Source organism: Sturnira hondurensis, unplaced genomic scaffold (genome assembly GCF_014824575.4).
Source record: "Sturnira hondurensis isolate 20B ecotype Veracruz unplaced genomic scaffold, ASM1482457v3 Scaffold0007222, whole genome shotgun sequence".
Taxonomy (NCBI): Eukaryota; Metazoa; Chordata; class Mammalia; order Chiroptera; family Phyllostomidae; genus Sturnira; species Sturnira hondurensis.
The window spans coordinates 1,704,609-1,732,600 of record NW_028079853.1 but is presented as its reverse complement, the minus strand read 5'-3'; the positions used below and the strand labels follow the sequence as shown (position 1 = coordinate 1,732,600).

Genomic DNA, 27,992 nt, shown 5'->3' with positions numbered 1-27,992 from the left:
ATTGTAAATAATGCTGCAATGAACATAGGGGTGCTTATATTCTTTCAGATTAGTGTTTTGGATTTCTTTGGATAAATTCTCAAAAGTGGAATTACTGGGTGATAAGGCAGTTCCATTTTTAATTTTTGAGAGAACTCCATACTGCTTTCCACAGTGGTTGCACCAATCTGCATTCCCATCAACAGTGTAAAAGGGACCCCTTTTCTCCACATCCTGGCCAGCACTTGTTTGTTGATTTATTGATGATAGCCATTCTGACAGGTGTGAGGCGATATCTCATTATGGCTTAATTTGCATTTCTCTAAGGATTAGTAACATTGAGCATCTTTTTTTCAAAACATTTTATTTATTTATTTATTTTTAGAGAGAGGGGAAGGGAAGGAGAAAGAGTGGGAGAGAAACATCAATGTGTGGTTGCCTCTCGTGTGTCTCCTACTTGGGACCTGGCCTGCAGCCCAGGCATGTGCCCTGACTGGGAATCGAACCAGTGACCCTTTACTTCACAGGCCCGTGCTCAATCCACTGAGCTATGCCAGCCAGGGCTGAGCATCCTTTTATATGTCTGTTGGCTAGCTATATGTCCTCTTTGGAGAAGTGTCTATTGAGGATCTTTGCCTTTCTCTTAATTGGATTTTGGTTTTTCTTAATTTGATTTGTGGTTTTTTGTTTGTTTGTTTTTGCTGTTGAGTTTTACAAGTTCTTTATAAGTTTGGAAATTAACTCCTTATCAGATATATTGGTGAATATGTTCTCCCCACTCTCAGTAACTTGTCTTTTTATTTTGTTAATGATTCCCTTTGTTGTGCAAAAGCCTTCTAGTTTGATATAGACCCATTTGTTTATTTTATCTTTTGTTTCCTTTGCCTGAGGAGATATATCAGAAAAACTATTGCTACAGTCAGTGTCTAAGATTTTACTGCCTATGTTTTCTTCTAAGATTTTTATGGTTTTGGGTCTAACATTTAAGTCTTTAACCCATTTTGAATTTATTCTTGTGTGTGGTATAAGAAGGTGATCTAGTTTCATTTTCCTGCTTGTATCTGTCCAGTTGTCCCAACGCCACTGATTGAATAAACTGTCTTTAGTCAGTTGTATGTGCTTGCTTCTTCTGTCAAATATTAATTGACTGTAAAGGTGTGGGTTTATTTCTGGGTTTTCTGTTCTGTTCCATCAATCTATGTGTCCTGTTTTTGGTTGCCTTTTTTTTGCCATTATCATGCTGTTTTGATTACTGTGGGCTTATAGTATAATTTTCTATTAAGTAATGTGATTCCTCCAATTTTGTTCTTTCTCAAGATCACTGTTGCTATTTTGTGGTTGCAAATACATTTTTGAAATATTCTAGTTTTGTAAAATACACCATTGGTATTTCAATAGGAATTGCTTTGAATCTATACATTGCTTTGAATAGTATGGACATTTTATGATGTTAATTCTTCCTATCCATGAACATGGTATGTACCTCCACTTATCTGTGTCTTCTTCAGTTTCTTTCTTTAGTGTCTTATAATTTTCCTAGTACAGGTCTTTCACATTCTAGGTTAGGTTTATTCTTAGGTATTTTATTCTTTTTGAAGCAATTGTGAATGGGATTTTCTTAACTTCCCTTTCTGATAGTTCATTATTAATGTATAAAAATGCGACTGATTTCCAGAAATTAATTTTGTATTCTGCTACATTTTTAATTCCTTTACAAGCTGTAGTGATTTCTTGGTGGAATCTTTAGGGTTCTCTATATACAGCATCATGTCATCTGCAAATAAAGACAGTTTTACTTCTTCCTTTCCAATGTGGATGGCTTTTATTTCTCCTTCATGTCTGATTGCTATGGATAGGACTCCCAAACAATGTTGAATTAGAGAGGAGAAAGCAGACATCCCTGTCTTGTTCCCAATCGTAAAGGGAGTGCTTGTAGGTTTTGCCTGTTGAGTATGATGCAGGCAGTAGTTTTGTCACGTATGGTCTTTATTATGTATGTCCCCTCTGTTCCTACTTTGCTGAGAGATTTTATCATAAATGGGTGCTGGATTTTATCAAATGCTTTTTCTATGTCTATACATATGACCATGTGATTTTTATCCTTCATTTTTTTAATGTGGTGAATCACATTTCTTGATTTGCGAATGTTGTACTAACCTTGCAACTCTGTAATAAATCCCACTGACCACGGTGTATGATACTTCTGATGTATTCCTGTGTTCGATTTGCTGATATTTTCTTGAGGACATTAGCATCTATGTTCATTGAGGATGTTGGCCTTAATTTTCTTTTTTTTGGTAGGGTCTTTATCTGGATTTAGAATTAGAATAATTCTGGCCTCATAAAATAAGCTTGGGAGTCTTCTGTCCTTTGAATTTTTTTGGAATGGTGTGAGGAGAAGTGTTAGTTCTTCCCAGAATGTTTGGTACAATTCATCTGTGAAGCCATCTGGCCAGGGCTTTTGTTTGTTGGGAGTTTTTTGATTACTGCTTCAATTTCACTAGGGGTAATATCTGTCTATTTAGATTCTCTGATTCTTCCTGATTTAGTTTTTGAAGATTGTATGTTTCTAAGAATTTATCCATTTCATCCAGGTTGTCCAGTTTGTTGGCATATATTTGTTTATAATATCTTCTCATAATCCTTTGATTTCTTTGGTGTCAGTTATTACTTCTTTTTCACTTTTAATTTTATTATTTGGGTCTTCTCTCTCTCTCTCTTTCTTTCTTTTTTTTTTATGAGTCTGGTTAAAGGTTTGTCAATCTTGTTTATCTTTTCAAAGAACCAGCTCTTGGTTTCATTGATATTTTGCATCATTTTAAAAGACTATTTTTGGCTGGTCCGATGGTAGTGGGTTATCAGAACACATCTAAAGTTAATGTCATTAAAAGACTATTTTGTTTATTTCTTTCTGATCTTTATGATTTCCTTCTTTCTAATCACTTTGGCCTTTTTTCTTTTTTCTAGTTCTCTTAAGTATAAAGTTAGATTGTTTTTTAAAAATATATTTTATTGATTATGTTATTACAGTTGTGCCATTTCCCCCCTTCATTCCCCTCCACCATGCACACCCCCTCCCGCCACATTCCCCCCCTTTACTTCATGTCCATGTGTCACAAGTTCTTTAGTTTCTGTATTTCCCATAGTATTCTTGCCCTCCCCCTGTCTATTTTCTACCTACCATCTATGCTACTTATTCTCTGTACCTTCTTCCCCCTTCTCCTCCTCTCACTCCCCTGTTGCTAACCCTCCATGTGATCTCCATTTCTGTGGCTCTGATCCTAATCCAGCTGCCTGCTTAGTTTGCTTTTGTTTTAGGTGTGATTGTTAATAACTGTGAGTTTGCTGTCCTTTCACTGTTCATATTTTTATCTTCTTTTTCTTAGATAAGTCCCTTTAACATTTCATGTAATAAGGGCTTGATGATGATGAACTCTTTGAACTTGACCTTATCTGAGAAGCACTTTATCTGCCCTTCCATTCTAAATGAAAGCTTTGCTGGATACACCAGTCTTGGGTGTAGGTCTTTAGATTTCATGACTTGGAATACTTCTTTCCAGCCCCTTCTTGCCTGTAAGGTCTCTTTTGAGATATCCACTGACAGTCTGATGGGCACTCCTTTGTATGTGACTGTCCCCTTATCTCTTGCTGCTTCTAGAATTCCTTCCTTCATTTTAATCTTGGCTAATGTAATTACGATGTGCCTTGGTGTGTTCCTCCTTGGGTTCAGCTTCTTTGGGACTCTCAGAGCTTCCTAGACTTCCTAGAAGTCTATTTCCTTTCCCAGATTGGGAAATTTCTTCTTTATTATCTGTTCAAATAAATTTTTCACTTGTTACTATTCCTCTTCCCCTTCTGGTACCCCTATAATTCAGATGTTGGAATGTTTAAAGGTGTCTTGGAGGTTCCTAAGCCTCTCCTCATTTTTTTGAATTCTTGCTTCTTCATTCTTTTCTGTTTGGTTGTTTCTTTCTTCCTTCTGGTGCACTCCATTGATTTGAGTCCCAGTTTCCTTCCCATCACTATGAGTTTCCTTCCCATCACTATGAGTTTCCTGTGCCATTTGCTTCATTTCACTTAGCGTAGCCTTCATTTTTTCATCTAATTTGTGACTAAAACTAACCAGTTCTGTGAGCATCCTGATCACCAGTATTTTGAACTATACATCTGATAGGTTTGCTATCTCTTTGTTGCTTAAAAGTGTTGGCTCTGCACTTTGAGCTGTTCTTCTGATTGAGCCATAATGTTTTAGTCTGGTTGAACCTGTTCCATATGAGGGGCGGAGCCTTAGGTGTTCACCAGGGTGGGTCTACCCAGTCGCTGGGTTGTGACTGGGGGTGGGGTCAGAGAGGGAGCAATGGCACTTGTTGGGCTCTCTCTCAGATTTTGGTCCCCTCTGCCACTTCCCACAAGCAAATTGGGCCCTTCTGGTGCTTGTTCCTGGGTGTGTGGGCTTGTGTGTATTCTAGGACTCTGGGTCTCCCCAGTGAACTCTTCTGTGAGGCTGGGCGCCTCTTCCAGCACCTCAACCTCTGAAAGTTTTTCCAATTGGTGCTTTTAGGCTTTAATTGCTGTCGCTGGGGCACTGAGTTGTGCAGTATGTCTCACTAACCATTTTTATACCTGCCTGGTTTATCCGCACATGAATGTGTGTCCTCGGTCAGCCAGCCACCTTGCGTGGCTCACTGGATTTTCTCATTTCTTCTCTGGGGTCTGCCAACCACCGCCTCTTCCTACTGGGACCCCTCTCTGCCGGCTGCTGACTTTGCCCCTCTTACTGGTCTGGATGGATAGTTCGTTGTTATTGGACTTCAATACAGTTCAATTTTCCATCTGTTTTGATTGTGTTTTTGTTTCTAAATCTTTGTTGTCTTTAAATTCGGTTGTTTGAGGAGATACAGTATTTCTACTTACACCTCCATCTTGGCTGGAAGTCCCCTAGATTGTTTATTTGATCTTTTTCTTGTTCCTTTTTTTAAAGATTTTATTTATTTATTTTTAGAGAGGGGATGAGAGGGAGAAAGAGAGAGAGAGAAATATCAATGTGTGGTTGCCTCTTGAGCACCCCAAACTAGGGGCCTGGCCCATAACCCAAGCATGTGCCCTGACTGGGAATTGAACCAGCAAACATTTGGTTCACAGGCTGCTGCTCAATCCACTAAGCCACACCAGCCAGAGTGTGGCTGGTTTCTTGAATGCTATGAATGTCCCTCTTAGGATTGCTTTCCCTGTGTCCTAATGATTTTGGGTTGTTGCATTCTAATTTTGATTTGTTTCAAGGTATTTTTACTTTCTTCCTTGGTCTCATTGTCGATTCACTCATTTTTAAAAACATGTTATTTAGCTTCCATGTTTTGTGTATTTTTTAGTTTTCTTCTTGTAATTGATTTCTACTTGCATATCATTATAGTCAGTGTTATGCTTGCTATGATTTCAATCTTCTTAAATTTATTGAGACTTGTTTTGTATCTTAATGTGGTCTATCTTAGAAAATGTGCACTTGAGAAATTTATATAATCTGCTTGTTTGGGCAAAAGGCTCTGAAGATAACAATTAAATCCATCTGATCTAGTGTGTCATTGAAAGCTGCTGTCTACTTGTTGATTTTCTGTCCAAAAGATCTACCTATTGCAGTCAATGGGGTGTTGAAAATCCCTTACTATGACTATTTCTGTTGATCTCTCCCTTTATGTCCATCAAGTTTTGCTTTCTATATTTAGGTGGTCCTATATTGGGTGCATAAATGAATACTACAGTTACATCTTCTTGTTGGATTGTTCTCTTTATCATTATGTAGTGTCCTTCTTTGTCATACTATAGCCTTGGTTTTGAAGTCTATTTTGTCAGATATAAGTATTGCTACCCCAGCTTTTATTTTTCCATTTGTATGTAGTGTCTTTTTCCATCCCTTTACTATTAGTCTATGTGTAACTTTTGTTCTGAGGTTAGTCTCTCATAGACAGCATATATATGGATCTTGTTTTCTTATGCATCAGCTACCCTAGATCTTTTGATTAGAGCATTTAAGTCATTTACGTTTAAAGTGGTTATTGCTAGCTACAAATTTATTGCCAATTTTCTCTTTATAACTATGTTCCCCTGTTTTATTTCACTTTCTTCTTAAAGAAGACCCTTTAACATTTATTTTTAACACTGTCTGATGGTAATAAACTAGCTTTTTCTTGTCTTGGAAGATCTTTATTTCATCTTCAATTTTAAGTGATAGCATTGGTGGTTAAAGTAATCTTTGTTGTAGATCCTTTCTTTTCATCACTTTAAATACTTTATGCCTATCCTTTCTGGTCTGAAATGTTTCTTTGAGAAATCAAGAGAGTCTTATGGGAATTCCCTTATAGGTAACTATTTTTTTTTCTGGGTGCTTTTAAGATTCTCTCTGTCTTTAACCTATGCCATTGTAATTATGATGCATCTTGCTGTGAGATTATTTGGGTTTTTCTTGTTTGGCACTCTATACACTTTCTGGACTTGTGTGTCTTTTGCCTTCCCCAGGTTGTGGAATTTTTTAGCCAATATTTCTTCAAGTAGGTTCTCAATCCCTTGCTCTTTCTCTCTTCTCTTCCTGTTACTGCTATGGTGCAGATGTTATTACACATCACATTGTCCTAAAAGTTCCCTAAATTACTCTCATTTTGTAAAATTCTTCATTATTTTTGCTGCTTTGATTTGGTGTTTTTTCTACCTTGTCTTCCAAATCACTGATTTGCTCCTCTCTTCAATTCAACCTACTGCGTATTTCTTCTATTATATTTCAGATACTGTATTCATCCTTTCTGACTTTTTTTCATAGTTTCTATGTTCTTTTTCAGGATGTTATAGTTCTCACAAAGCTTCCTGAGCACCCACCAATCATTTTTTAACTCTATAGCTGGTGAATTGCTTATCTCCATTTCATTTAGCTGCTATTCTTTCATTTGGGTATGTTTGATTGTCTCCCCATTTTGGCTGTCTCTTTGTATTTGTTTCTATATCTTTGGTAGATCCTCAATGACTCTCAGTCATGGTAGGGTGGCTTTATGTAGTAGGGACCTGTGGGACTCATTGGTGCAGTCTCCTTGATCACCTGATCTGGGTGCTCCAGCCGTATCCCTAGTATGGGTTTATGTGGACGCTCCCACATATGTGAGTCTTGATTGCTACTGGCCATTGGTGGCTGGTTTTGACCCTCAGGGCAGCTGATTGTGAGGTTTGAGCTCAACCACAGTGTACAGGCTGCTGTGTAGGTGCTGACCACATTAATCAGAATTTGCCTCAGCAGGGTCTAGGGCCTGCTGAGGTCTCCCTTTGGATATGCCATCTGTGAAGCTAATTGGCTCCTTCTCTAATGCTCTCTGAAGCTGGCCACTGGTTTTGTTGGTTCTGAGGGATTCTGGCACAGGTCATTTCAGACAGTACCTGTGAATGGCCCTGAGAAACTTTTTTGGAGCTACAAAACAATCCACAGTTAGTGGCTGCCTGGGTATGCATGGAAAGGACCAAGCTGTGCACCAAGGCCAGCTTCCACCAGCACTGAGTTTAGGGGCAAGTCAATGAAAGGCCCAAGGCACCCTGAAATCCACCTCCATTTGCCCCTGCCTGCCTCCACCTGCTGACTGCCTGTTAGACTCAGTCACTGAAATGGCCTCTGGCAGTACTCAACTTGCAAGAGGAAGGTTCTCAGTGAGTTACCAGGTAGGGGCTAGTGGTGTTCACCAGAATGATACAGGTTCAATTTCTGTTAGTGTTGGGTCTAAGGCCACTTGGCAAAAGTCCCAGCATATACTAAGTGTAGATGTCACCTGCTGGGTGCTTACAGATCTTTGTGGTGGGGCCGGTCTCAGCAAGTCCTCAGGGTGAAACGAGCAGGGTTTTTGAGACCCAGACAGACCAATATTTGACCATGTGAAGGGAGGGCTCTGCCCTGGTCTGTCACATGAGTGGACAATGGCCCCTGTCCCAGAGCTACACAACTCAGTCTTTCCCAGAGTCTGCCCAGAGCCTGAGCTCAGCAGGGCAGAGATACATAGGAGTCAAGAGGGTGGGGCTAATGGATCTCCCTTGAGGGGGAGTGCTGGTCAGGCTTGAGGGAAGAAGGGGAGATAGTCTCTGCCCCAGAGCCACACACTCAGTCATGATACCCCCTCAGTCTGCCCAGACTTCCATATCCCTGCCCAGGCAGCTGATTCCTCAGCAGACTGTGGGCTCCACAGGGTGGGGTGGCAGGGAGTCTAGAGGGTGGGGCTATTGCATTCCCCCAGGCTGATGCCATAATGAGGAGAGTGCTGTACCCCGGAAAGATGGTGTCTGCAGGTGGTGTAGAAGAAGGACTCACACAGGGATCCTGGTGGCTGTCCCTCCAGCTATCTCCCTAGAACCACAAACCCCAGTCTCTCCTCACAAAACTGTAGTCTGGTCCTTCCTCCCTCTGCCAGAGCCAAGGGTGAGGAGCTGAAAGTGAGATGTTGTGTGTTGGTATGTTAACAGCGTGCCTGTGTTTCTAGCAGACTCTCATCTCTCCCTGGTGAACAAAATCCCTGCTGATTTTTGTACCCAGATATTATGTGGGTGACTCTTGTTGGCTCTGCTGCTCTGGGCTGAGGAACCCATTGTGGAGTTGACACCGCATGCTCCTCTGCTGGAACATTTGCAGCTACAATATCCCTCTGGGATCTCAGTCAGTTCCCATGGGAATAATAGGACCAGTGCTTATTCTCTCTCCACTCTTCCTACCAGTCTTGATGTGGCTTGTGTAAAGTTTTGGTTATAAGACTTCGGTTCAGCTTGTCTTTAGTTGGTTATTCAGATTGACTGTTCTGTATTTTAGTTTTAATTTCAGTTTAATTCTTGCAGGAAGGTGATTGTAGCTTCTACCTACTCTGCTGCCATCTTGGAAATTTCTTCTTTGGTTTTTCTTTAAAAACCATTTCACCTTTTGTTTTATGCCTCTATTGATTTCCAAGACTTTTAGAATGTCATTTTTGCCAGTTTTGTCCAATTTAACATTGCTTCACCATTTCAGACACTCTGCTTCTATCTCATTCTCTCACCATGCCAAGCTACTGAGAACTTCCTCCAGGAAATCATTAATATTTAGATCTTAACAGTCTTTGTGTATCAGAGATAATAAATATACATAAAATACAATTTATCTTGCAAAAGCATTTGCTTTTGCAGGTAGGGAGCAGGTCTTACTCATCTTTGTAGCCCCCCTCCCTGCGCCAGGTAAAAAGACTTGCATAATGCATGGTACATCATAGGGCTCATACTATTTCCAAACTGTTTCTTTAATAAGATTCTTTCCCTCCCCTCCCCCCACAACCTGCTTGCATTGGAGACATCTCACAAAGTTAAAACACATGGAAAGCAACGAAATCATCCTAATTGCTTCTAACAGGAAAGAAATAACTGGTTACACAAGAAGTTTTAAAAAAATTGAACAGAAGATGATTGGCATTATCTTTCAATAAAAGAGGACTAGAAATGGCAGTATTGGACCTGATGATTGCTAAGCCTCTCAGGACCTTGAGAAGGAAAGGAAAAGATGTAGTTAAAGTCAGTACACGTTCACCTGTTCAACTGTGGTAACAAGCCACCCTCCGAGACTTTATTTGACTCCTTCTCGAGTTGCCAACTCACTGGATTATCTAATGAAAGTGATGACCCCACTTGATTATCTAGTGAAAATGGATACTTCTAAATTTTTCTTATTAAAGAATGATAGTTGTTCTATCCTTTATCCAGGTAAGGTAAAGTATAGTTCCTTCTATTCCTAGAGTATTGCTTTTAGTCTGAAGGGGTGCTGGATATTATTAAATGCTTTTTCTGCATCTATGGACCTTATATTAGATTTTTTCTCTTTTATTCTGTAATGCAGCAAACTACATTTATAAACTTTGTCATGTTGGGCTATCATCATATTCTTGTAAATTCATTGTAAACTCTACTAGGTCATGATGTGTTGTATATTTTTTCACTGTTGGTCTAGGTTTGCTGATATTTTATTTAGTATTTGCACATCTGTGCTTATAAATAAAATTGGTCTATAATTGTATTTGCTCACTTTACTCTTCTCTGATTTTGTTGTCAACATTTTATTAGCTTCATAAAATGAGTTTAGTAGCTTTACCTTTGGCTTCTATTTGGTCTGTAGATGGTAAAATACCTCAAAATAACAGTGGCTTAAATAACACTGAAGCCAGTTTTTCTCACATATTCATGTCAAGGGGGGGAGGGAGGTGGTCCAAATTGAAATGGCACTCCAGGGTACTGGACCTAGACTCTTTCTCTCTTGTTGGTCTGCCATGGTTGGTCTTGGCATCATAGGCCTTGGCAACTCGTCCCTTTGATCATCTTCCTGTAGGCATCCTTCATCTGCCCCTTTGGAGTCCTCATCTCTGTTTTTTTTTAAATATTTTTTATTATTTATTTATCTTCAGAGGGGAAAGGAAGGAGAGAGGAAGGAAACATCAATGTATGGTTGCTTCTCGTGCATCCCCTGCAGGGAACTGGCCCCTGCCGGAAACTGGCCTGCAACCCAGGCATGTGCCCTGACTGGGAATCAGACCCCGATCGTCTGGTTCGCAGGCCTGTGCTCAATCCACTGAGCTACACCAGCCAGGGCCTCATCTCTGTTTTTAGAGAATCAAAGTATCAGTCTCCAGGGGTATATATTCCTTTATATTCCCCATTCAGCTGTAATTCTTAATCTAATCATTTTAGACTTTGATTTGGGCCTCCACAAAAGCTTTTATTCTTTTAATTTTGAACTACTTTTATTTTTTTAATTATATTTTATTGAGTATAACAGTTGTCCCAATTTTTTCCCATTTGCCTCCCTTCACCCAGCAACCCCACTTCCTCCTGCAATCCCCCCACCATTGTTCATGTCCATGGGTCATGTGTATAAGTTCTTTGGTTACTCCATTTTCTTTATGGTACTTTACATTTCCAGAGCTATTTTGTAAATACCTACTTGTAATTCTGAGTCACCTCGCATCTTTGCCCATTCCCCCACACCACTTTTCCTTCTGGCCACTCTCAAAACCCTCTCCACATCCATGATTCTGTCTGTGTTCTTCTTGTTTGATTTATCTGTTTTTTAGATTCAATTGTTGATATATATGTATTTATTGCCATTTTATTGTTTTTAGTTTTGATCTTTTTTTCTTAAAGAAGTCACTTTAACATTTTTATTATAATGGTTTGGTGATGATGAACTCCTATAGTTTTTTCTTCTCTGGGAAGCTCTTTATATGTCCTTTGATTCTAAATGACAGCTTTGCTGGGTAAAGCAATCTTGGGTATAGGTCCCTGCTTTTCATGACTTTGAATAATTCTTGCTAATCCCTTCTTGCTTGCAAAGTTTCTTTTGAGAAATTAGCTGACATCTTATATGAACTCCCCTGTAGGTAACCAACCTTAAAAGCAGCTTTTTTTTTTTTTGCTGCTTTTAAGATTCTCTTTTTATCTTAATCATTGGCATTTTAATAATGAGGTGTCTTGGAGTGGGCCTCTTTGCATCCATCTTGTTTAGGACACTCTGTGCTCCCTGGACTTGCATGTTTATTTCCTTCACCAAAGGAAATTTTGAGGAAGTTTTCTTTTATTAGTTTTTCAAATAGGTTTCCAATTTCTTGCTCTTTCTTTTCTCCTCATGGCGACCCTATGACGTGAATGTTGGAATGCTAGAAGTTGTCTCAGTGGCTGCTTATACTGTCCTCAGTTTGGGGGGCGGATTTTTTCTTCTTCTTGTTCTGATGGTTGTTTTTTGCTTCCTTATGTTCCAAATTATTGATTTGATTCTCAGCTTCATCCACTCTACTGATGTTTTCTTGTATATTGGTTTTTATTTCAATTAGTGAATCCTGCATTTCTAACTAGGTATTTTGGATGCTGCTGAGGTCCTCACTAAGTTCCTTGAGCATCCTTATAACCAGTGGTTTGAACTCTGCATTTGATAGATCACTCATCTCCATTTTGTTTAGTTTTTATTTCCAAAGTTTTGATCTGTTCTTTCATTTGGGCCACGTTTCTTTTTCTCCTCATTTTGGAAGTCTCCCTGTGTTTGTTCCTATGTATTATATAGAGCTGCTATGACTCCCTGTCTTGGTAGCATGGCCTAATATAATAAGTGTCCTATAAGTTCCAGTGGCTCAGCTCCCCTTCACCCAAGCTGGATACTCCAAGTGTGCCCTTTGTGTGGGTTGAGTACACCATTCTCTTGTAGTTGAGTTTTGATTGCTGTGGGCAGATCAATGGGAAGGATTTACCCAGGCCAGTCAGCTGCAAAGATTGAGTATGACCACTGACCACCAACTTCTGCCTTCCATGGGGGATCAGCTGGGCATGGGCAGGGTGGTGGCACTCCTACATGGTCTATAGCTGTCCACTGGGAGTTCAGGCTCTAGGGTTTCCCGGATAGTACAGGCCAAGGTCTGCCCCACCTGTGTTTTGTTTAGGGCCACCCTGCCTAGGCTATAAGGCCATGTGCAGATGGCTGCTACTTGTGCTGGGATTGGAAATTTCCAGGCAAAGCCAAGCTGTGGATCTAGACTGGCTTTTGCTAGCACTTGGCCTGGTGCCATTTAGCAGGAAGTATGAGAACTGGAGGCTCACTGACGCTGGCTGTTGCTTGTTTGAGAGGGTTTAGAAAGTTGGGAAGCATAAGTCAAGAGCAGCCACTGATATGGGAAACTTTCTGTTAACACCTTGAGTGGGCCCATAATTGGACTGAGGTGGAGTCTCTAGGGATTTTCAAGGCAGGGAAAAACAGTGTTACTCAGGTTGAAAGAGTCTCAGATATGGCAACCACCTGTGGCCTATGTGGCTCATTGTGGAAGGGTTCTGAAAAGGGACAATGGCTTCTGCCCTCCTTTTGTCTGGGAGAAAGCTATACACCAGCTCTTGCCTTGATGCAGAACACTTCAGTTCCTCCCTTATGCCACTGGTGCCTTTCAAGCTGCACCCTGGGTGCTGGAGCTTAGGGGGAGTGGTCTGAGTAAGTCTGTGTGCAGGTTCTTTAAGAGGAACTGCTTGGAACTCCAGAAGTTTCTTCCACCAACTTAGCCCCCACTGGTTTTTGCAGCCAGAATTAATGGAGGCTTATCTTCCTGGCACTGGAATGCTGGGCTGTGGGGTTTCTGCTGTGTGGTTGGTACTCCTCACTCCCAAGATATCCCTTCTGAATTCTTATCCACCACACTTGGTTGTAGGACCAGTTTGTTCTGTGTCTCCACCAGCCTGAAGTGGTTTCTTTAATTCTATAGTTGCGAGACTTCCCCTTAACTTGATTTCTGGTGGTTCTGAGTAATGGTTTTTCTATAATTTAGTTGTAATTTTGATGTGTCCCTGAATATTTTTTAAATTTCAACAATACATTCCACCACTTGACCCTGGTTCGGTGTGCAGAGCTTTCTGACTCATGCCCTCCCATCAGGGCATTATCCGTTGTAGAAGGAATAGTTTATCCTCAGAAAATAAAGTAGTAAAACAAAACATGAATTAGCATTCCCTCTAATGCATATATTTTTTAAATCAAATAATGTTTTAAAAGAGCTAAAAAAGTTTGTGACATAGCATATCCACCTGTTCAAATGAGTCATAAGGAAATAATTGGACAAGTGTTAAAGAAGTACTTAAAAACAGACAAATGTAAATGTCATTTATAATAGTATAAATAAATGAATAAGAGGACTTCTGCCAAGATGGACACGTAGGTGGAAACACTGTACCTTCTCCCACAACCAAGTTTGAATACAACAAAGGTTTAGTAAACAAAGACGCAGCCAAAGAACAGAAAATTGAACTATACGGAAGTCCAACAACAACGAACCCTTCAACTGGACTGGTAAGGGGGGCGGAGCCAGCAGCGGAGCAGGGACGGACAAGAAACATCCCCAGATCCCAGGAGCGCAGGGAGCCAGGGTAGCATCGGGCAGACCCAGTGAAGGCACAGGGTGGCAGGCTGACCGCGGTCACACATTCGCGTGCAGTGGGACAGACCGAGTGGGCCCCGGCAGCAGGAGGCAGCAGAGGGGACCGCCATTGGTTTCCTTTGACCCTGCCCCCACGTACAGTGTCACAACCCAGCGACTGAGTTGTCCCACCCTGGTGAACACCTAGGGCTCCGCTCCTCATACATAACAGGCATGAACAGTCCAAAATATGGCTCAAAAAGAACTCAAAGCCCCAGAGCCAATAACTCTAAGTGAAAAAGAAATAGCAAACCTCTCAGATGCACAGTTCAAAATACTGGTGATCAGGATGCTCATAAAACTGGTTGATTTTAGTCACAAATTAGAGGAATATATGAAGGCTAAAGTAATTGAAATGAAGGGAAATGCACAGGAAACCAATAGTGATGGAAAGGAAACAGAGACTCAAATCAAGGGGGTGGGCCAGAAGGAAGGAAGAAATGACCAAACAGAAAAAAGTGAAGTTACAAGAATTCAAAAAAATTAGGAGAGGCTTAGGAACATCCAGGACATCTTTAAACGTTCCAGCATCCGGATTATAGGGGTACCAGAAAGGGAAAAGAAAGAGCCACAAGTGGAAAAGTTATTTGAACAAATAATAAAGGAGAACTACCCCAGTCTGGCAAAGGAAATAGACTTCCAGGAAGTCCAGGAAGCTCTGACAGTCCCAAAGACATTGAGCCCAAGAAGGAACACACCAAGGCACATCATCATTACATTAGCCAAGATTAAAATGAAGGAGAGAATCCTAGAAGCAGCAAGAGATAAGGGCACAGTCACCTACAAAGGAGTTCCCATCAGACTGTCAGCGGATTTCTCAAAAGAGACCTTACAGGCAAGAAGGGGCTGGAAAGAAGTATTACAAGTCACAAAATCCAAAGACCTACACCCAAGACTGCTCTATCCAGCAAGGCTTTCATTTAGAATGGAAGGGCAGATAAAGTGCTTCTCAGATAAGATCAAATTCAAGGAGTTCATCATCACCCAGCCCTTATTATATGAAAGGTTAAAGGGACTTATCTAAGAAAAAGAAGATAAAAAATATGAACAGTGAAAGGACAGCAAAGTCACAGTTATTAACAACCACACCTAAAACAAAAGCAAACCAAGAGGACAGCTAGACCAGGAGCAGAACCACAGAAATGTTGATCACATGGAGGGTTAGCAACAGGGGAGTGGGAGGAGGAGAAGGGGGGAGAAGATACAGAAAATAAGTAGCATAGATGGTAGGTAAAAAATAGACAGGGGGAGGGCAAGAATAGTAGGGGAAATATAGAATCTACAGAACTTGAGACATGTGGTCATAAACTAAAGGGGGGGAATGGTGGGAATGGTGCAGGGTGGAGGGGAATGAAAGGGGGAAATAGAACAACTGTAATCATATAATCAGTAAAATATATTAATAAATAAATAAATAAATAAGAAATGTCTTAAATGCCCAACAGTAGATGTAAATTTTGACCCATATATACCATGAACCGCTATGAAGTCATTAAACATGCTTATCATGCACTTATAAATACATATTGTTGAATGAATTGAACAGGTGGAAGGCCAGAATGTACAATATGATCCCAATTCTGTAGAATTACATATGTATGCATATATATATAGTCACCAAAAGAAGGCCTCTTGGTGACAGACTTTTGGGTGATTTAAAATTTTTTGTTTCTCTTCATTTCTTCTATATTGTTTTCTAATTGCTTGTATACTTTACAGTAAGCCAATATTGTTTTTAAACCAAATAGTTCAATTTTTTTGTAAATTACATAACCAACTTTAATTTTTTATTGTTCATTTTGCATTTTCCTAACATTTTACTATCAAACACTGTTTGCTCTTTACTAGGTAATATGTCATTCATACTAGAGATAATATGTAGTGTATATGCATGGTCTGAAGAATCATCATAATATGGATAATAAATAATAATAATAATAATACATGTACCCATAAACCAGCTTAGAAAAATTAAGTCTTTGGGGAGTTCTGGCCAAGTTGGAGGTGTAGGCAGATATACATTGCTTCCTTGCACAACCAAAAGAAGGATAACAACCAATAAAAAAAGAAATCAACCAGCACTGCCAGAAAATCAAACTGCAATGAAGTCCAGCAACCAAGGAGTTAAAGAAGAAACATTCATTCCGACTGGTAGAAAGGGCAGAGACAGGAAGCTAGGACAGAGAGGACCCATGGCATGGTGGCAGCTGGAGGATCAGGATATTCCGCATTCAAGTGCAGGTAAACTGGGAGGAACAACTGGGGAGAGAAACAAACTGTACAACCCAGGGTTCCAGTGTGGGGGAATAAAGCCTCAAAACCTCTGACTGTAAAAACCTTTCTGGGTATTGGCAGCTGGAGAAACTCCCAGTCTCACAAGAGAGTCCATTGGAGAGGCCTACGGAGTCCTACAACTTACACAAGCCCACCCACCCAGGAATCAACACCTGAAAGGGCACAATCCACTTGTGGGAAGCAAGGGAAGTGATGGAAAGGGGGTGCAAGCTGAGCACTAGCAAGTAGCATTGTTCCCTCTCTGATCCCTCCCTGACAGATGGTGCCACAGTGCAGCAAAGTGGGCTGCATGCCCCACTCTCCCAGCAAATACCAAAGTCTCCACCCCTTACAACATAATAGGTACACAAAGACAAAGAAAGATGGCCCAAATGAAACAACAGGTCAAACCACCAGAGAAATAAGTAAGCAACAAGGAGATAGACAACCTATCAGAGTCAGAGTTCAAAACACTGGTAATCAGGATGCTCACAGAAATGATTGAATATGGTCGCAAAATAGAGGAAAAAGTGACGACTATGCAAAGTTAAATAAAGGAAAGTGTATAGGGAACCAACAGTGAAGGGAAGGAAACTGGGACCCAGATGAATGACTTGGAACAAAAGGAAGAAATAAACACCCAACTGGAACAGAATGAAGAAACAAGAATCCAAAAAATGAGGAGAGGCTTAGGAAACTATGGGACAACTTTAAATGTTCCAACATCTGAATCATAGGGGTTCCAGAAAGAGAAGAGGAAGAGCAAGAAACTGGAAACTTATTTGAACAAATAATGAAGGAAAACTTCTCCAATCTGGCAAAGGAACTAGACATGCAAGTCCAGGACACTCAAAGAGTCCCAAAGAAGTTGTATCCAAGAAGAAACACACTAATACACAGCATAATTAAATTATCCAAGATTAAAGATAAGGAGAAAATCTTAAAAGCTGTAAGAGTAAAGGAGACAGTTGCCTACAAATGAGTTTCCATAAGACTGTCAGCTGATTTCTCAAAAGAAAACTTACGAGCAAGAAGGGGCTGGAAAGATGTATTCAAACTCATGAAAGGCAAGGACCTACATCCAAGGTTACTCTATCAGCAAAGCTACCATTTAGAATGGAAGGGCAGATAAAGTGCTTCCCAGATAAGGTTAAAGGAGATTATCATCACCAAGCCCTTATTATATGAAACCTAATTTCATATAATAAGAAACAGACTTATCTAAGAAAAAGAAGATCAAAACTATGAACAGTAAAATGACAACAAACTTACAACTATCAGCAAATGAACTAACAAAAAAATCAAACAACTAGACAAGAAGAGAATCACAAAATTAAGAGACCACATGGAGGCTTATTAGAGGGAAAGGAAGGGGGAGAATGGGGGGAAAGGGGTACAGAGAATAAGAAGCATAATTGGTAGGCACAAAATAGACAGGGGGAGGTTAACAATGGTATAGAAAATGCAGAAGCCAAACAACTTGTGTGTATGACCCATGGGCATGAGCTGGGGGAGGGCAGGGCAGGGAATGCTGGAGGGAATGGGGTACAGGGCCAAGGGGGGTAAAGGGCAGAAAAATTGGGACAACTGTAATAGCATAATTAACAAAATATACGTTAAAAATAAAAGGAAAAATAAAATTAACTCTTTGGAACACTTTTGTGCCCCTAATCAAGTCCATCCTGCTCATTCTTCAAAGAGGTAACCGCTCCCAAATTTATCTTTCAACAGTCCCTTACTTTGTGGTTTTATGACATATTTGTGTTCAGTTCATTATGCCACAATTTGGGTTACCACAATGCACATTAGTTCACATGCAGTCAGTAAATAAGAAAATTGTGTCAATACACGCAGAAGTCACAATGTTTTTATGAGATTTATCCCTCACTCAGAAGTGTTCTTACCACTGAGAAGCAGTAGCTAACTGCCAAGTACACTAACACAGCTGAAGGCAATAGCTGTGAAAGTCTGTACACAAATATCATCCATTTCAAGTTCTTTCTCTGGGCTCACCGTGGCCCATACACTGGGAAATGCTTGCTACACAGTTCTTCCTGATCTTTGGGCATTTTGTCTCACGGCAGGCTTCCCAACCCTTCCTTAAATCCTCTCCTAAGAAGCTATCTTCCTCTTTTCTGTAATAATTCTTATATTTGCAGTTGTATTATATTTCTTAAAAATGTAAGGTGCCTTGTAATTAATCCTAATGTTTTATTAGGATTTTATTGGTTTTCTTAATATCTGGTTACAAAGTTATATAGAATTTTTTTCTTTTTTTGGTTTTTTTTTCCCATGGGAAAACAGTCCATGATCCCTGTTACTTTTAGTGCATGATTTTGCAAAGTCAGAGCATTTTTAAAAAGTGTACCTATACTACATTATATCAGAAACACTTGTATCCCTAAACAATGCATTTTAAAATTTGCATTGTTTTTAATTTTATACAAATAGAGTCATGTTCTTTGCATTCTTCTGCAATGTGCATTTTTTAATAATAGTGTATTTGGGAGAGTAACGCTGGTTAATGACTATAACTATGGTTCATTCATTTCTACTGCTGTATAAAATTTCATTGTATGAGTGTACCAAATTTATTTATTTATTCTCCTTTCAATCAGCAATTGGTATTTTCAATTTCCTACTGTTACAAGAAATTATGTTATAAACATTTTTGTACATGACCTCTTGGCACATGTGCAAGAGTCCTAGGACATTTGACTGAGGGGATAAAGTGCTGGGCCTAGGGTATCCAATCTTAATGTTTACTAGACAATGCATAATGGATTTCCAAACTGATTGTACCAGTATAATTCCCCCCATTAGTATATGCGAGTTTTCATTTATCCACATCTTTGCCAATAGCTGAGTTACTGCCAGATTGTTGTGGTTTTAATTTGACTACCAGTGTCTATTGTTTTTTTCCTTGTCTATTTGTATTCTTTTTCTCTATGAAATGCCTGTTGGTGTCTTTTGCCCATTGTTTTTCCATTGGAAGGTTTTTATTTGTCTTTCAGTAGGAATGCCATATTTTCTGGATACTACTCCTTTTTCAGTTATGTCATTGTAAGAAACATTCGAACCTGTAGAGAATTTTTGTGAGTTTATTTGAGCCAAACTGACAATTGCCAGGAAGCAAAACATCAAGGAATTGAGACAGTGCTCTGGAGAATGGCAGTTTTTCACCTTATTTTACACATTGCAATCAAAAGAGGAGGTGTAAGTGGGTAACATGAAATCCATTGGTGACAAATTAGGGAGGAGGGAGGGAGCAAAGTGGGGAAACTTCTGGGATTGGAGAAAAGTTAAATGATAGACACATCTATTACATAAATGGGTACAGGATAGTAAGAGTCAACAATTAACATGATAACCATCACAATGAGGGGATTTGTTGTCCCCCCTTGTGCAGTGCCTGTGCCTCGAGGGGTCCAGAGAAAGGAAACTTGACATTCCAAAACTGTGTTACCCTACATGCAAAAAGACAACAGACAGGCCCAGTTCAGGTAAATGCTGACCTTTGTTAGCATTTGTTAGGGAAGATTCCAGTCTAGGACATGACTGCCCACCATGACCTGCTTTTCATTAGAAAGTTTTTAATTTCAGACCACCCCATGTGGTTTCTTAAACCCATCACTGGGGGCTCCTCTGAGCTTGTCAGGTTTAATATGTGGTCCCTTTCTTCCACAGTTACATTGCTGCAATTATCCCCTTTGACTTTGCAGCTAATCTTTTTGCTTTGTAGAGCTTCTCATGAACAGTAGTTCTTAAGTTTAAAGTAGTCAAGCTTATCATCTTTTCTTTTATTGTTTCTGCTTTTTCCTACTTGTTTAAGAAGTCTTCCCACACTTGAGGTTGTAAAGACATTCTATATTTTCTTATAAATTTTTAAAAATTTTGTCTATCACATTTAAATCTTCAAGCCATTTGAAATTAAGTACAGATCCAAATTAATTTTTTTCCTGCACAGTTATCCAGTTTTCCAAATACTTTACTAAATAGTCTATCCTTTCTCCCACCAATACACAATGCCATCTGCTAGTCTTCAGGGTTCTATGCATGCATGTGTCTGTGCTGGGCTCTGTGTTCTGTACTATTTGTCTTCTCTGCCATTATTACTGTCTCACTGAGTCCAGCATAATACTCTTTGTTTGGGCAGCTGGTAAGGTGAGCCTTCCTCTTAAGTTCTTCGGGAGCATTGACTACTTCTACTCCTTTGCTCATTCACATAAATTTTAGAATCAATTTGTCCAGTTGTGTGCATGCAAAACACACACACACCTGCACACACTCAAATGCATGCACACATTCACATTCCTGTTGAGATTTTTATTAAAATTATAATGAATGTAGAGGTTAGTTTGGGAAGGATTGACATCATAACAATATTGAGTCTTCCTATTTATGAACACAGTAGAGCTCTCCATTATTTAAATTTTCTTTAATGTCTTTTGATAACATTTGAAATGTTCTCTATGAAGTTCTTGCATATCTTTGGTTCATTCTATTCTTGAGAAAATTAGTTTTTCTATTATAAATTATACCTATTTATAAAGTATATACTGTTATTGATGATTAATGGAAATGCAGTTGACTTTTACATACTATATGTCTGGAAAATTTGCTAAATTCTCTTATTAATTCTCATTATTTGTACAGAGAGTCTAAGATGATCATATTGTCTGTAATTAATAATAATTTTATTTTTATAGTCCAAATCTTACACTTCATATATTATTTTGTTATGTTACTAAACTGGATAAAACCTCTGGGAAAATATTAGAGAGAAATGTTGATGGGGTATCCTTGTTTGGTCCTGATTTTGAAGAGAGGGCTTTTAACATTTGATCATTAAGTATAGGGTTTGGCACCCCTAGCCACTCACAACTTGCCATGTGTTCTGGAATAGACTCTTCTCTTACTTGATTGGGAGATGCTCAGCTCAAGTTTAGTCTTGGAGAAAGAGGCAAGATTTCGTGCTTGAAATTTAGATTCCTTAGACTGAATATTAGAGAGAAAAGCTCCTCTGTGTGATCCACCCTCAGTCACTAGAGTTTGACATTGGGGTTTGTGGCTCAAGCCCCAGCTAGTATTCTCTGTACCTGCATTTTCCTCTGAAACCTTGAGGGCAGGATTGAGTAGTCCTGAATCCCCAGCCAAAAACTACCTCCTAAGGCAGCAGGTGGGTATCAGAATCACAGGCTGGGCCCCACCCCAGAGTTAATGATTCAGCAGGTCTGAGGTAGGGCCTGATAATTTACATTTCTAAGAAGCTACCAGGTGATGCTGATGCTGCTGGTCCTAGAATTACACTGTCCTAATGCTGTCTCCTTAAAACAGTCCAACAGTGGATAGTCCAGAGAGCAGGAAACAAAATTACTAAAGTGCCTGAGAAGGAAGGAGGAATATTGCAAAGAGTGACAGCAGCTGCAGTGAGTACCAGCCCTGGCAGATGGCCCCTCCAAGCATGGCAGAATGGAAGGTGAAGGAAACACAGGAGAAAGTGGGAGATTTGGGACAGAACAATGGAATGAACTCATGGGAAAGTATGAAGGGAGGCCACAAATAAACAAATATATCAGGTGGGGCTGACCATTCAGTCTGCATCCCACAAGGAATATAGAGGGAAGGATGACAGTGGGACCTGCATAGCTTTGGGGAGGACAAGTGACAGAATAGCCATTAAGTGACGTTTCCTTGTGAAGATCTATTTCTTATAGAGATGAGCATCTGCCAGGTAAGAAAGTAGGTACTGAAACCCAGAAACCCAAGCCCCAGGAAGTAAGAGAATTAGTGCAAGCTTCCTATTAAAAAGATAAACTGATCAAATCAACACAATCACACGTTTGGTTTCCATTTTTTAGTCCCTTGGCACATCACAAAAATTTTTTGTGTGTTAATATACAGCAAGTCTTCCCTTATAAATGATGACAGGTTCAATGACTTTAAGTCATTGACTTTAAATGAAATAACATATAACAAAACCAATTTTACCATAGACTAATTAATATAAACAAGAATTAAGTTCCTATAGCATCTGATCAATGTTAAAAAATGATGAACAAGATGATGCCATTCAAGGACCTATGTTTAATAACAAAGCTATAATAAAATAAAACATGTTTTAACCTTTAAAGTAAATTCTTATTAGTTAATTTTCCTAAGAGACTGTGTCAGCTTTTATCAGAGGTTGGAAAGTACCTCCCACATGCCAAATCTGCCCCCCTCCTTGTTTTGTAAATAAAGTTTTGCTGAAACACACACACACACACACACACACACACACACACAGATAAATTGGATTTGTTCTTAAAGTAGAAAAGAAAAGGAGAGGTACTACCAGCAGACAAGGCTTAAAGTTACATTCATCATGGCAGGAGTCACAGTTCCTTCCAGAGACTCTTTGAATTGGGCTCAGGGCCAGTTAGGTGGGACAGGGCGAGTCACACAATAAAGGTGAGGTTGAGGCCCTTGCCCTGCTGGATGGAGAGCAACAACAGCTATGCCAAGGAGAGCCAAAGGCTAACTCTGCACCTGAGGCTGGATTCAGATGATGCATTTGATACTGGGTTTTTCACTCATCAACAGTGTGAAGAAGTAGTGAATAAAAAGCAGGAAGGGTGTTAAGTTCTCCATTCCACTTCTATACCTTCTGCCAGCCACCTTCCTGTCAAGGGCTACATAGCTCTCTGGGACATCACGTCTTAAAGCTGCTTCTGACTTTGATAGTTCATGTACAACATATCAGAGCTGCAAGAAATAGTAGAGAATATCCTCACTGGTCCAGCTGGGCCCATTTAGCAGGAGTGACCTGCCAGCTGTCAACTAGAATAACTGTGTTCATTTACTTTATTTTATTCATTTGCCACTAGGAGTGCTTGATTCAATTAATTGACTTATTAAAACATATCAATCAGTATCCCTATATTTACTCTATAAAATCTGAAAAGCTTGCCTCATATTTATGTAGTGTGTTGCGCCTGGGTAGACTAAACCAGCTTCATCTGTATAAGTATATAAAGACCAATGAGAATTACATTCCTAGGAAGGGTTTTGGTCCCAAAATACCTACAAACATTTTTTAAACAAGTTGCTCCATTGTTCTCTAATTCACGGACTCTTGTGAGACAAGAGGTAAAAGCATTTTAAGTTTTTAAAAAAGGTTGCAATATAAATTCAAGATAGTTCTTAGAATTGCAGATTCTTATAGTGAGACATAGGGATCTCATGTCCACCCTCAGCCAGGGCTGAATGCCCTCTCCTCTTCCTTCACACCTGACCACCCAGTCTCTTTGTGAACACTTTTACACCCTCACTTTGGGGGTCATGTATTTCCATGTTGCATTTTATTGAAATAGAAAACTTTTCTCATGCTATGTTGGGAACCTAGGGCACTGTACAGTTCTGATGGTTAGAAAATTCTTTCTTACATCACACCAAAATCTGTTTCCCTGGAATTTCTGCCTGACTGCCCAGTCGTGTTTTCCATAACCACCTAGAAAAATTAATTTAAGACCTCTGTCAGTATCCTGAAGACCTCAGTCATGTCCCAACTAAGAGTCCTTTTCTCCAGGCAAAGTCTCAGGGTTAGTTCCCACAATTGTTTCTTCCTCATGGCTTCATTTCTAAGCTTCCATTGTACTGTTTGCCTTCTCTGGATGTAAGCCAGCTTGTCTGGGTCCCTCTTGGACACCACCCACATATGAAGTCTAGGCCAATGGTTTCTTAGTCTTCCTGGTCCTTGTTAACAACCCACTGCTTTAGTGCCTGTAGGTACTATAGACCCTTCTAAGTTTTTCTCTTCTTTTTTTGGGGGGGGTACTATTTGGGTACAGTTGCTAGGTCACTGTCAAAAAACATCTATATGAATCACTGTAATCAACACCAATTTTTTTATCTGCCATTTAGACAACCATACCAAAGAGAAGGCAAAGATAATCTAGGATGACTTGTTCCAGCTGGCTTCTGACTCTTTCAGCTATGGTTTCTAAGAGGTACAAGCCCTCCACTTAAAGATATCTTCCTCATTTCTTCCACGTGGTTATTCCTCCTGACCAGGATGTGCCTGTTGTCCTTGACCTCTATCTATGTATTGTATGCGCACATTTAGCTCCTCAACGTTTGATGCTGTGTCATTCCTTGTTGAAAACTCCAAGTTGACTTTTAGAAGTGCCTGAGTTGTTGTCATTGTTGTCGTTGTAAACTGTTTTCTTATCCCTTTGTCCCTCTGATCTCTGTGCCAAATTCTGTCCTTTGCTCTTTTAGGTTTGTTGATTCTACTTTATGACTCTTTTTTTTTTTTTTTTTGGCCTACAGTATCCATTTAAGGATTCTTTAATAGAGAATATCCACTTTAAGCCCTGGCTGGTGTAGCTCAGTGGATTGAGTGCGGACCTGAGAATCAAAGGAGAATATCCACTTTACTCATTAAAGTCTTTGATCTATGCTGCCTTCTAAAAATACATGCTTTCTTCAGAACTTCTTTAAAACTATGCCACAGTAGCTTTAATGTTTTGTTGATTAGGTTCCATTCATAGGTGAAATCACATGGTATTTGTCTTTTGCTAACTTACTTATGTCACTTAGCATAATACTTTCTTTCCAGTTCCATTCAAACTGTCACAAAGGGTAGGAGTTCTTTCTTTCTGCTGTATTTTAAGGGGGGAGGTTGTACACCAGCAGTTTCAGAGCTGGGAGAGACTCTAGTTCTGTAATCTCTCACTTGTATGGCTCAGATGAGAGGACAGAGACACAACATTATTGTTTGCTCTTAGTTCAGAATGTTCATAAGCCTTGTGGGGCTACCAGGGGTGGGGGGGCGTGGGCAGTGGGCCACAAACATCAGTATTATCTAATGCCACTAGTTGAACACATCTGAGTGCCAACTCTAGCCCAACAGAGAAAAGTGTACTACCATTCAGGTAAACTCAGTTGTCATTCACTTTGTACTTGGACTATTTAGGAATATTTTATAATCTAGATTGCAATAACTAGAATTTAGTCAAATATAATCTCTCTTGGCTGCTAAGGAGTACTTGGAATGAAAGTGGCCAAGAAAAGACCATGTTCCCTGACTGGACACGTGGCAACAGGGCAGTAAGGCTAATTCCTTGTTGGAAAGTGAGCATAGCACAATATTTTTTTACCACCTGGACTAAGGGTCACACAAAAGTTCATGTTAAATGACTTGCTTTTCTTAAGAGTCATTTATTAACCTCAGGAGTGTGGAATGCATCACCAAAAGACTAATCTGTGCCACTGAAAGGACATAAACCAGACTTTTCTGGACCACTAAGGGGGAGGGAACGGGTTTATCCTTGCCTTTGCTACCATACCGAACATGGCTGCCCTACCTCCTTCAATAACAGATGGATAAAAAGTCTTTGCCTACAAGGATCTGAACAGACACTTTTCCAAGGAGGAAATACAGAGGACCCAGACACATAAGAAAGGATGCTCTACATCACTAGCCTTCAGAGGGATGCAAATTAAAACCACAGTGAGATAGCATTTCACACCAGTCAGAAGGGCCATCACTAACAAATCAACAAACAAGTGCTGGTGAGGATGTGGAGAAAAGGGAACCCCAGTGCACTGTTGGTGGGAATGCAAACTGGTGTAGCCATTGTAGAAAACAGCATGGAATTTTCTCAAAAAACTACAAATGCAACTGCCCTTTGATCCAGTGCTTGCAATTCTGGGATTATACCCCAAGAACCCTGAAACACCAATTCAAAAGAACCTTATGCACCCCAATGTTCATAGCAGTGCTATTTACAATAGTTAAGTGCTAGAAACAACCTAAGTGCCCATCTGTAAATGAGTGGTTAAAAAAAACTGGTACAGTTACACAGTGGAATACTACACAGCAGAAAGAAAGAACTCCTACCCTTTGTGACAGCTTGGATGGCACTGGAAAGTATTATGCTAAGTGACATAAGTAAGGTAGCAAAAGACAAATACCATATGATTTCACCTATGAATGGAACCTAATCAACAAAACAAGCAAGCAAAATAGAGGAGGAGGAGAAAAGGGGACAACTGTAATTGAACAAATTATGTATTTTTTTCTTTTTTTTTTAAAGAGCCCTGACTGGTGTGGCTCAGTGTATTGAATGCCAGCCTGCAAATGAAAGGGTTGCCAGTTTGATTCCCAGTTAGGGCACATGCCTGGGTTGCAGACCAGACTTGTGAGAGGCAACCACACATTGATGTTCCTCTCCCTCTGTTCCCCTCTGTCTAAAAACAAATAAATAAAATCTTTAAAAAAGACAGAGCATTTGTCTACACATATGAGATAGCTGGGCTGTGCTGTGATTCTAGACCTCTGCCTCCACGAGTGGACCAGGGGCACAACTGGGGAGGTGGCCTATGAATGAAGCATAAAATAATTTATAGATTCATTTTAAACCAACACACTGGTGTGGGCACAGCCAAATGAGTGTGGCTTCCTTTTAATTAAAGCCCCTTGAAAAGCTTTCCATTTATTCCATGAGCTTTCTGTTGCTCAAATAATTGTTGGGAAGTTGGGTGAAGGGAGGAAAATACACATACACACATAAATGACTCCCATCTATATCAACAACTCAGAATTAGCTACTGTTAACATTTTGGCATATTCTTCCCAATATTTGTCTTTATTTAAGAAATCTTTTTCTACTGTTTCCCATTAAAACCAAACAAAGCTTTTTATAGAGATTTAAATCCTGTAGAAAAGAACAAAAAATAAAAATATTTTTAAAAAAACATTTAAAAGTCCATCATTATTTGGTGAACATTATTCCAGGCATTTCTCTTTATATCCCATTCTTTTGATTATCATTAGTTTTGGCAACGTTTCCACCTTTGAGGAAGGATTTGATTTTTGGAAATAGGTCAAAGTTGCCAGAAACCAGCTAAGTCTGGTAAGTAAGCTAATTATTAAGCTAAGTAATAAGAATTTGGCACCAAGTCAGGTGTAATTGGTTTTCTTGGACAGCTCAAAAATTGGCTCCAAGACAGGCACCCATGTCAGCAGCGTTCTGAGCACCAGCGAGAACTGCCCCCTGAGGGGCTCTCTCTGAAGGACATGTGCATGGGGCGGGCAGAAACCTTAGGAACCATAACTCTGGAGCTGGGCCAGGGATGCACCTCTCGAGGCCTCTGGGTCTCTGTCAGGTCCATATCCCCAGCAGCCTCTGTTTGCTCATATTTAATGGGATGTTCATAATGTCCACTTTTCACAAACTGTTACAAGAATCAAATTAGGTCATGGATGTGAAAGCTCTTTTGCAAACTGCCAAGCTCTATACAAATGTGAGAGACTATTATTTATGTTTGTCAAATTAATCTTGTTTCTTGATGGGCACACCTCCTACAGACACAGCCTCTTGATAGATGGCCGTACCATCAAAACACTAGTAAGTAGGACTATTTTCTCCCCTACCACTCTCCTCAGGCTTCAGGTTTATCCCTTCATATCTGCCTTACCTTGTGGTCATTTTCCTTGATTTTTCTAATGCCCAAGGCTGGGCAAGGGAAATCAGACAAGGCTGATGAGACACAGTTTGAATCTCCATTGCTGGCATTTCTAGCATTCAGCAGCATGGGGGTTTAAGGGGGTGGTGGTAGTGGCGATGATAAATGATTTCAGTCTTGGATGTCTATTTTGGAACTGATCAATCTATAGCTTACCTGAAAGTTATTTTGACATTTGAAACTTATCAACTCCTGTTTCGCAGAACAAGGGAATCTGAGATTTAGACGGTTTCTTAAGAGTTTCCATGGTGAATA

At 39.8% G+C, this 27,992-nt stretch overlaps 1 protein-coding gene across 1 annotated transcript in view; it reads left to right on the top strand.

The window, feature by feature from the left end:
* CASR (calcium sensing receptor) overlaps positions 1-27,992 on the top strand; it is a 118,195-nt gene that overhangs the window by 13,012 nt on the left and 77,191 nt on the right. The window lies entirely within an intron of this gene.